At 40.5% G+C, this 11,678-nt stretch overlaps 1 long non-coding RNA gene across 1 annotated transcript; it reads left to right on the top strand.

Annotated features, from left to right (window-relative positions):
• Positions 1-5,257: 5,257 nt before the first annotated feature.
• Positions 5,258-11,426, top strand: LOC122995268. Its single transcript, XR_006406772.1, has 3 exons — positions 5,258-5,343; positions 7,276-7,279; positions 11,416-11,426. It is a non-coding gene; the product is annotated as an uncharacterized LOC122995268 (long non-coding RNA).
• The last annotated feature ends 252 nt before the right edge of the window (positions 11,427-11,678 follow it).

The following is an 11,678-nucleotide window of genomic DNA, read 5'->3' as shown; positions in this document are numbered from 1 at the left end:
CTTGATAATGCGCCCTTAAAATAACAGTGAAACACTGCACCATTGACCTCAGACCAGGTTTTTGTTGGTCAATAGTGCAATCGCTCTCTGCTGCCTCCAAGATAGCAATGCGCCAACAATTCGCCTGACCACCCCTCATTTTAAGACCAACATGCCAATGGGCCCTCTAATGGGTGCAAGTGCATTTGCTATTTAAACAACGTGGGCACTGGAAAATGACAACTGCGTAGGTCTTAAACTAACAAAGACACTTGTGTCGCCCTTGGCGCCGCTTTGCGCCGGAACTAAGATAGGGCTCTAAGTGTCTAAAACATTCACTGTATTAATGATGTCAAGTACAACATGTGAGGTATTGTTAATCAACTGCAATGATTTGCCACAGAGCTGCAGCATCTGCATCTAGTGCTGGGCAGTCCAATTCGTTGATTAGTTCATTTTGAGTTGGTTCATCTAAATGAATCAAACCTGTTTATCGGGTTGTTTTTTTTTCCAGATTGAGCTCCCTGAGACTCCTGGCTCCTAAGTAATGTCATGTGTGGCTCATGAATGGTTTTAATACACGCTGTTCATGTGTGTATTTAGTCAATTGGCTTTTTTTGATAATTTAGTGAAGCCTTGGCTTTAGTTTGTTTCAGTGTGAGTTAGTGGGCAGGAAAAAAGGGAAGGAACGAGAACGGGCAGCCCAGCTTGTTTCAGGGAGCTCAAACTACAGTTTTCTGAGCTTTTTGATTGGAACTCATAAGTGGCAAAGGTTTGAATATATTTTCCCAGTATGTATCAACTTTAAATTGATTAGTTCAAAATGATTTGTTCATTCAGTTTACCCGGCACACTACCTTCATCTCACCTTGAATTTTTCTGGTTAATGACATAAACACATTGACTGAAACAAATCTTTTATACTTGCCTTTTGTGGATGATTGTTCATGTGTCCAAAGTGAATCCATTTTTTTTTAAAATGGTTTGATGTCTTGTTGACTTTTTATTACACAATACTTTTTCTGACCTTTTTGAATTTCACCCCTGACAAATAACCCATATTACAAAAAAAAGACTAAAACTAACACTGAAACTAATAAAAAACTAAACTAAAACGAAGCATTTTCATGAAATAAAAACTAAACTAGCAGACCTGTTTTAAAAACTAATTAAAACTAAACTGAAAATGAAAAGAAAGTCAAAACAATATAAAAATAAAAACTAATGAAAAATGCAAAACTATAATAACCTTGACGTTGATGTGTCATCTCAGTGATCGGCCACCATCTACATCATTCATGCCTTTATGGAAGATGCCATGTTCTTCTCATAGTGATTGCTACTATATAATGTTAAAAATGCTGCAGCATCAATGCTGAGCAGCTGATATCACAAAGTCCTGTCTGCATTATACTCAGTAAAAGTAGTGATAGCCATTCTATTTACCTTGCCTTCATTATGTTAAAAGCCACTACTCTGCTGCTGTGCTGTTGCTAAGCACCTTTACTGACATCCCATTTCATTTTTAAACTGCCAAGCTCCTCGCCTACATGATATTATCAGCCCGTAAAGGTGCAGCCAATTCTCTCGATAATGTGAGATATGAAAATCAGAATGAAATGGACCGACAGGAGCCTGAAAAGTGAAATCAAATGAAAAGCAAACTGTGGGCCAACATGAATCAAACAGAAAGAAAAAGAAAAAGTTTTACACCGTCAAAGAACAGCTCCTATCCAACTGTTACTGGAAAATATATTCCTAAACTGGCAGTGAGCAGCTCATTAGCATGTGAGTGAACTAGTTTAATCAACACATCCTCATAATTATACAACCACATAGGTCGATTGTACCTGCACTCCAGTCCAGGACGACCCATAGGAGCGTAATATGCCGCTTTCCAAAACCGTTACACCATTATTGTTAAAAAATAATCAAGTTTTATGGTGTGACAACGCTGTGGTTAAGGTCTGGTCAGGTTTAGGCACAAAAACCACTTGGTCAGGGTTAGAGAAAGATAATGGTTTGGATTAAAATGATCACTTGAAAGGTTTGTGGTCGTTGGTTAGAAGCTTGACACTCTCAGTTGGAAACGGGGAGCGAACAGCGGTCTCCTGCAGCTAATGACGTCATCTGAACTGCGTCACAGGTCATAATTACTGCAACTGCTAGATGGCGTGAACGTAACTACAGGTTGTTTTTGCCGGCTGAATTTTAGACCTATAATGTTGTTTTCCTTGTGAGGACAGGCTGAGTTTGATAGATATATTAGTCAAATATATGGGGTGAGAGATGTGGTCTGACTGGTTATCTCTCAAGCACAGGCCTTTAAGTTGGAACTAAATTAAATGCCTATAGAGAGTATGTAATCCCCAAGAACTAATACTTCTCTTTCTCTCACTCTCTAGGGAGATGCTTGCTGCCAGTATGACTAATATCCACAGTTGCAAACGCTCCTCCTGGCTCCTGATTCCTTCAGTCCAGGGAGCCAGGAGAGGTGTGACAGGCCTGCTCTGCTTATAACCTATCAACTGAATAATTACCGCTAACCTGCTTCTCCACAGGGCTTCGCTGCTATAAACATCCACAGTGTCACACACTAATGGAAAATCATGGCCGTGGCAGTGTCACAGTGGCAGGCTAGGGTCACTGGGGACCTGGGTGGACGAATTCGGGTCAAATCCTTTAGTTCATGTGCAGCCATCCCTATAGAAAAGCTTCAATCTGCCCGTTTACACAATGAGGCTGAGATGATGCTTTGGTATAGCTGATGCAGACAATTTAATGGTGCTGTAGCTCCAGATCAGTTGCTCCCACCAGCTTGCAATCACCAACTGGTTGGTGCATCTTAGCTGTTAAATTCACTGCTCGTTCTTGCCCATTTCTCACTCAGCTACCACTGTCAGTGCTGTCTGCTAACCTCATCAAAAATCCAGCGTCCACCTACATACAGAGGATGGGCAACATTTCCTCCTAGCTTTCCATGGTTTGTGTCTGTTAGGGTTAATAGGGTTAATGGGGATGAACCAAATCCTCATTGATTCCTCCTTTTTTAAAGTGAGTTTTGTTTTCATCTGAGTACCTGATGCATAAAATTGCTTGGGGACAAGGTTCTTTTGCATCTAATATGGACAAATCATTCATTTTCAAGCTGGATTCATGCTTCTGCATTTTGGCAGGGTTTGATTTATAGTTTGTTGGTTTTCAAGCAGCATCATCACAACACTAGATAGATGTGTCCAACGTTATCTGCCTATGTCATGCTCTAGTTGTATACCTCAAAGTAACTGTGTTTGCACTCTTTCATTCTCTTTGTTACAAAAAGTGATGGTCACGGCAAACCGGAGATTGGCAGTGGAAATGGCTTTGCTAGATCAAAAATTATGTCTGCAGGAAAAGTCAGGGGATCCCTTTTTTTGGCTCATAGTCCACCCATGCAAATCGTCCATGTGTTCATGCGAATGCATTCTTTTCTACCTGGCTAAATTGTTTTTGTTGTAACTAAACAGCACAAAAGTGCACAAGATATTCTTCTGGTGCTCTGTGGCAGTTACCAGATTAAGCTGCAATCCCCTCTGAGCTGAAACAGAGCCAACCTTGATTTGCATGTTGCCGGGGAAAACAAAGACAGATTGCAATCAGTGTACAAATGTATTAATTTGCATCTGGAATTTATCCAGAAATGAGACACTTTAAATGTAAAAATTGTAAATAAGACCATGGATTTATTAAACAAAATATACTATATTTAAGGTGCTGATGAGATGTAGCCTTTATTTAATCTGTTACAGATCACTTTTAATATATAATGATGTTTTATGATTTGACAATGCAGCGGATAGAGTCTGGTAAGGTTAGAATGAAGAGAGCAAGCAGCGCTGGTGAGAACAAAGCCGTGAATCAGATAAATACAACGTTTCTCCGCAGTTATGTTCTAATGCACACATTAACCCGTCCAGACCTTTGCACACCCCTGTGGGAAGGTGCCACATTGCCGCAGGGCTTCATCCTGTCCGCTGTGACCTCTCTGCTCTGTGTGTGTGTGTGTAGCTCAGCCCCACCCTCAGTCAAGCAGACACACAGACCTTCAGCTCTTTGTACATCCATGACACAGAGACAGAGACATCTATGTAACCTGGTCACTACACTATGGTCCTGTTTACACCTGGTATTAACATGCGTTTCGCGTGATCCGATCACAAGTGGACAGCTTTAAGTACGTCTGTTTACACCTGACATTAATTTCCGTTCATTCATTTCCGTTTTCAAAGACCAAATTCGTTCATTATTAACCTCTGTCCAAAGCTGTTCAACTTGTTTGATAACAGGATAAACAAATATACAATGCATTGTGTCTCATCATGAAAATCAAAAGCCTGTCCTATTGATTCGCTCAGAATATATATATATATATATATATATATATATATATATATATATATATATATATATATATATATATATATATATATATATATAGATCTGCGCCTCTCCATTCAGAGACACTGTGCGCATTTACTCACAAGACACAGCAGCATAACTTCATTGATTATTTAAATCTCTGACATGCTGACAGGATCGGTCAGGATCTAATGTTAATTAACGTGCTGTGTTCTTCTACACATCAAATGGGTCAGCTGTTACATATACAGTCAAGGTTCATACTGTTTTAGCGTTAAGCAGCCATCCTGATAAATCCCGAGCTCATTATGTCGAGCAGCGCAGCAAAACTAATAACTGTAGTTATCAACTTGACAGGACAGAGGAAGCTATCCAGCTACATTTAGCTTTTGAAATATTTTTTTTTTAGACAGACAAGCGAAAAATTAATGGTTTAATTTCTATTCTAATTGTCGATTTGAAGAGGGAACCTGGTTAAGAGCACAGAGAAAACAGGAAAAAATGGGAGGTGGATTACGTTTTTAATTCACATGAAAAACAAAATTATTTGTTTATCCTGTTATCAAACAAGTTGAACAGCTTTGGACGGAGGGTCCTGTGTCTAATCTGCCGGAAAATGGAGGACATCAGTTGAGTAGGCGGTCCTTCAATGTGGCCCAGGACGCATTGTGTTTACACTACTAAAAGAACGTGGCCATATGTGGCCCAGACCACCTCCGAATGTGGTCTGAGTGATCGGATCTCAATCCGTCCTCAATGCGTCTTGAGTGCGTTTACACCTGTATTTAGAGCTGTCCACTTGTGAACGGATCACCCGAGACGGATGTTAATACCAGGTGTAAACAGGGCCTATGAGTCCTGACCTCACACCCTGTGTGCTGTTATTGGCTGGGGGGCTACACACCCACTGCCCAAAGTCTGACGCCCAGAAACATCTTGAACACAGCAAAATAATAAGAAAATACAGTGTTACATCCCCTCCCTCTCTGCCTGCACTCTGATCCATTGTCTCTGTCTCTCTCCTAGGATCCGCATCTCTCCTTTCCTTTTGCATTCAACAGAAGCATATACACCTCTCACTCATCCACACATTACATTCACAGCTGATGCAGTTACTCTCCACACCTCATGCCTTTTGTATATAGTTATGTTTGTTTTAGTTTCAAATAAAACAAATAATTGGCAACAGAACTCGACTTGCTTCCCCTCTTCGTCACATTCATTGAGCTGGTTTGTTGCAACAGGCAGATATCTGTATTATCTGTAGATAAATACACCGTCACACACTTCTAGTGGGTCATTAAAGTTACTATTTCCTTAAAGTCACGCAACCTTCGTCGTCATGATTAAAATAATAACCATTGGATTAAGGTTAGGGGACGATCGCTACTGCTCCAGATCATAATTACTACAGCCGCTAGATGGAATCTGTCACTCAAACGTAACTATGTCATTTTTGGGTGACTGACATTATTGTGTCATTTCTCAGTCTTCTGGTACATCATTAGGTACATCACATTGATGCAACAATCCTATAAAGAGATAATAAAAGGAATGGATAATTCTTAAACATACCTACTGTAAATAAAAGTCAAAGGATACAGTAGTCCTAGTTTACAACCTATTTTACACCAATGTAAGTTAACAGAATAAAGTCACAGGCCACCAAGAAACAGATGCAATATTTTATTTATACATTTTGTGTAGATGTGTGAGTTTCTACATGTTCAGCTAATTTATTCAAAGTATTTTGAATATTCTCTACATCACAATGAGTATGTGCAGAAGTGGAACACACTCCACCACAAGCCAGCGCTATTCTTCTCCACTCGAGAAGAGGTCTCACGGAAAGAGGTTGGGGATGAGAATACGGATATGGCATCTGGATTTAAAGCACCCTTTTGATCGAGTGAGAGCATAATTTCCCCCTCTGCATCATGTCATTTGGTGGTGTCATTTCATCTGGTGCGCTGCTTGGTATTATCAAGGGTGAGCTTCAGATATTTTTGTAAATTGCGGTAGAGATTTTCAATAATATGATCTTGACTGTCACACTGATTCAGACGTGTGATGTGACATGAGTACAGCTGGATGTGATGACAGTGGAATCAGTCACCATCTAAGAGGGAGATGAAGGAGCACTCCAGTTTTCCTCTACACTGTCAATTTTGTGGGTGGAAAATAGCATTTCAAACAGATGAGACATACTGTATACTACATGTGGGTATCTGGTCACATGAACACAAAAATAACAAGAATTTTAATATAATTTCTCCATTAAATGACACAAAATGCTTTAATAATTTGATGATTAAGATCCTAATTTACATCACCACGCTCTCATGACACCTCAAACAGCCTGACTAGGTGGAGGAATTGTTTTTTGCTTGAAGGATTTTAATTTTCTACATCTATCCTTATCTAGCAATCTTATCTGGCGATCTTGTGACTTTTGATGTTTCCAATCCCATCTTGTCCTGTAATTTACTATCATGCCGGTTTTAATCTAAAAGAAATACATTCTATGTTCATAGTCTGTATAAAAACATGGTGTGGCATCTGTGATGTCACCCATCAGTTTCTTAAGAGACATTTTGATGCCTGAGGTTTTGCCTCTTGCCATTATCTTGGAAGTTATTGGAGCTGCATAAAAGCCAAATTTGGGTAACGAAGGTGGAGCTTGTTATAGTTTCATCTGTATAGCCTCAGAGGTTCATGGAGATAGTTTGATCTCATCTGGTTTACTCCTCGCCTTACAAGCCCGTCCCAGAGTGTACTGAAGGCTCAGCCTCCTGCTACACAAAGTCTCTTCATGACATGACTTGCTTTGTATCAAAAAAGTGGTGGGGTATGACGGCCAAGTTAGATGTTATGAGCCTCCCCAGCCAGCTAGAGAAGGCCAGTTTGTTTGCTCAGTTTCTACTTAACTTACCAGCTAGCTTGTATTTTGTACACAAGCTTGCAAGATCAACAGAAAGTCAACAACTCAGCTCAGAGAAATAACTTAGCAAAATGAATGTTGTTTGTTTTTTTAGATCATTCTGTGAACAAGGTCTCACTTGTGTAAAAGGTACCTGAACTTAAGCTGTTCTTCGGTCCATGTGTTTCTGAATAGCTGGGACAATGTCCTCCCATTGCTCCTCCGGCAACATTGCGGGCAGTCTCTCGTGACGTATAGTGGCAATGTTGTGCAAGACTGCACAGGCAATAGTAATGTCACAGGCCCTGTCTGGAGTAACCCTTAGGCTCTTTAGGCACTGAAACCTTGATTTCAGCCGGCCAAACGCCATTCCTATCTGTGCCCTTGTTCTTGTGTGGACACAGTTGAAGGCCCTCTCTGGGTCTGTTGCTGGTTCATGAAAGGTTGTCAGCAGGTACGGCATGCAAACATATTTTCTGTCCCCAAGCAGGACTCCATTAAACTCCCCTGCAGAATACAAGTATTGGTTCAGTATACATGACATTCTTATGGTTAATATAGATTAATGATCCCCTCCACACATATATTTACGACTTGTAATAATTGGAACAATGATGTGTGCCTGATATGGTTTTCCAGAAAAGAACCACTTTGAATTCCTTAAAATGAAATCTACACCTTCTCCCTCATTACAAATTCCCACATTTGAGTGTGCAATATATATTACTTCAGAAGTAAAAACCCTTTGGGTAGCAACATTTTCTTGCCTTGTGCAAACCTCTGGGATAGTGATAATGCACAGAAGATCCTGGAATCATGCACAGAGTCCGGCCATTTCACCTCGATGTTTCAAATCAGGTAACTTCCATCACAGATCATCTGTCAGCATAGAGGGTGACCGTCAATGATGTGGCACACTTTGCTTTGCAGAGCATTAATTTAAGATTACTCAGCAGGAATAAGAAAGGTTGATGCAGTGGTGTCATTCATAATGTAAAATCCAGTTCAGAATCATCTGAACATTTGTCTCACATTTCAGAATAATATTGTGGACATTGGGTCTAACATTGTGTATAAGTTTAAATCAGGTTTTGCATAAGCCTTCTGCAGCTACATGTCAGTGCTATGACATATTTGAAAGGAAAATACCTGATTTGTTTTCTGTACTTGTGTAATTCATCAATGTGTGCTGATAAGATAAATATAAACACTCTCTGTACAGTACAAGTGCTTCTTTGTGTAAGGCTGACATTGAAATGCACATCTCTTTGGACAACTGCTATTGTAACAGGATTTACATCCAAAGAAGTGTCGACATCAAAGCTAATTTAATCTATTATCACAGATTTGCACATATCTTCCATGTCCTATGATTACTATTCTGCCAGACAGTATATGGACAGCTGCCCCTAGTGCATACCAGTACATTTAGACTATGGAAAGATTTCCTTTTTACATAATCCGCCTCCACAGGTCCAGATGGGGCCTGGATACATACATGTGTGCAGTCTATGGCACACTGGGGAAGCCTGAAAGACAGTATTATGTTAATACAGAGACACGTCAGACTATAGGCAACTTTACATGTTTTTTTAACTGTCATACCTGCAAATGAATAAAACGCCTCCTTGATTTTCTGTGTCTCCAGATGGCCAGTGACAAAGATATTTGAGATACTGCTTGAGAGCAAGGTACACCTGTCGTATTTCCCTGCATACAGTTGCCTTTGCAAGACATTCTGCATCACCCACACTGTGTAAGAATGTCCTAAAGGGCAAAGAAAAACAGTGCTATGCAGATAGACTGCACAGTGGTCAAGGCCTGGCTACGGTGGGTGCACTTTCTAATGTGTGGCTCCAGCAGACTACATAAATACGCTATGCTGGACCTAATGAATCTATATCTCTCCCACAGGTACTCATCAGAGAAGCCCAGCCGATTGCTCCTGTCTCTGAAGACTCTTGGAGCTGGTGGTGTGAATGCTCTGTTCAGGATCCAAGCTCCTTCTTCGACAGGGTCATCAATAAATAGACATGCCATGGTTGGTCGGAAAGGTTTTGGTCCTTAGATGCACTGCTCATATAGCCTACACCTATGTCAACTAACCTATTGGCTTCTGGTAGAGTAGAGGCGGATCAAAGCAAAATGCGGGTGGGAAATAAAATAAGGTGTCTTTTTTAATTAACCTCATGTTCTTTTTAACTCTTTTTATGTTCAACACTTGTTGCATTTGATGTATGACTTGTGCTATATGAATAAAATTTGATTGAGTAATTGATTGTTTATTTGGTTGATTTCGGAGACAGTGACAGTGGTAATATATGACTTTCATTACATTTATTTTTATTAATATGGTCTTTAAAACTGAAGTAAACACGCACATTCATGCTTGGTCACATTGTGGGAAATAAGTCTGAACTTATGTTTTCAAACACAGACATGGTGCTATACAAATATATTTGAATTTAATTGAATTGAATATGTGATGCCAGAGCGATAATACCCATGACAGAACCGTCTTTTGGGGGTCCATTTCCATCCGTCAGACGTGACACGCAGCTGAGTTAAGCTTGACCATTAGCCTGCCACGGAGCAGGCTAGTCCTGCTACTAAGTTACCATGGTTACTGAGTTGGGCTCCTGATGAGGCTAACAAAGGAAGCACTAAGGTGTGTGTGTGTGTGTGTGTGTGTGTGTGTGTGTGTGTATAATCAGTGGCAAATAGGACTACACCTGGCCCAATCCCCAAGTAGCAAGCAGCTGCCTCATTCTAGTTTCACAACAACAGAAGCACAGTTAAGCAGCAGGTGGCTCTTACTCTCACATCAACAGATATCTCCACACAACAACGAGAGGCACAGTGGTGATCTGTTCAGTGTTCCGGCCGCCCCGACTGGCAGGCTGGCCAGACATTTATCGGTTCAGCCCACAGATTGAAGCTTGTGGATTGGAGGGCTGGACCAGGGGCCGCTCCAATCAGGACCACCGCCAAGACCAACCAGGAAGTTTGAGGAGCCTTGGAGACTGAAGACTGCTTGACATAAAAAAAAACACTAATGAAAATGACTACACACATACACACACAAGGCAGGGATTTGTGGCTAAAACACATAACATGCTACACAAACATTGTAAAGGTTAAACCTGCTAAACATTGGCATGTTATCATCATCGCTGTGTCCTAGCCTTTATCTCAAACCACTGCTGTGTGTAAGTGCAGCCTCACAGAGCTGTTATTGTGTCTGTAGAGTTCCTCTGAAGAGATATGTGGGGCTCTAACTACATAGAAAATGTGTGATAAAACGATAACTTGGCTCACAGTGTTTGTGCGGTCTCTGCTGTTTTAGGGGGTAAAAGTTGGCAAGGAGAGCAACGCGGACATAAAGATTGTATCAAAAGCTCACTGTGGTCAAAAAGTCTAATTACAGTTCCTCATCTGCCTGCTCAGTTAACTCATCCACTCAAGGACGCATGCTGCCCTGAATAATCACAGCTTATACAGGAAATGGTTATTGATTCATGTTGAGGCTGTTTTTATGGTTATATCAAGTAGAGCTGTGAGCAAGAAAGACAAGTGTTTTTAGTTGTTTTTTCATTAAATTTGTTTACTTTTTGCTGTTCTTTTTCTAAACATTACTGCACATGAGTCACTCTTTTAAAAAGAGATACTCTGGCATGTTGTATGTTTGACCGCCACAGCAAAATCTAGTGAATCTGCATGGACAACCATGTCACTTGTATTAGTTTAACATCTGTATGAGGATGTGTCCAAAACATCCTGGTGTTTTTAATAAGCCTGTACTGTTTCCATTTGATGTCCCAAAACCATCCGACTTGTCAAATACATTTTCTCCTCTTGAAATTAGTTTCTCCTAATGAAAATTTAATTTGTTATTATGAGCACAGTTGATGCCTGAAGCACTGCCTGCGAACCTGAGATTTCAAAGCCTTGAATGCACTCAACTTGCAAACAAATGGATTCCAGGCTGGGAGAAATTGAATGTATCCATTAAAGTGATGCTACTCAGGCTGAAAATGGAATCTGACCATTTGTCTCTAGCCAATGACATCAGTTCAGTCCAACTAGTGGGACCAGATGCTTGATGGTGCATTCAGTAGGAGGACAGAGTAATTCTACTTGACAATAATCACAGGATCCTATCAAGTCAATGACTGCATTTACCACAAATGCCTCTGCAAAGATTGGGCAATTTTCTGTCTCGCAGATCCTCCAGTAATGGGCCTGAAATGGATTTTCTACAGATGAGGTGAGAATTGGTGAAAGTTGAAACTTTCCCAGTGAGGCATGTTTATATTGTGAGAGAAACTTGAGGAACATACAGTATCTACTGCACAGTCAGACTGAATATGCTGTTCTGTCA

The sequence above is a fragment of the Thunnus albacares genome, chromosome 13 (assembly GCF_914725855.1).
Source record: "Thunnus albacares chromosome 13, fThuAlb1.1, whole genome shotgun sequence".
Lineage (NCBI taxonomy): Eukaryota > Metazoa > Chordata > Actinopteri > Scombriformes > Scombridae > Thunnus > Thunnus albacares.
This window is presented reverse-complemented; position numbering and strand designations above follow the sequence as displayed.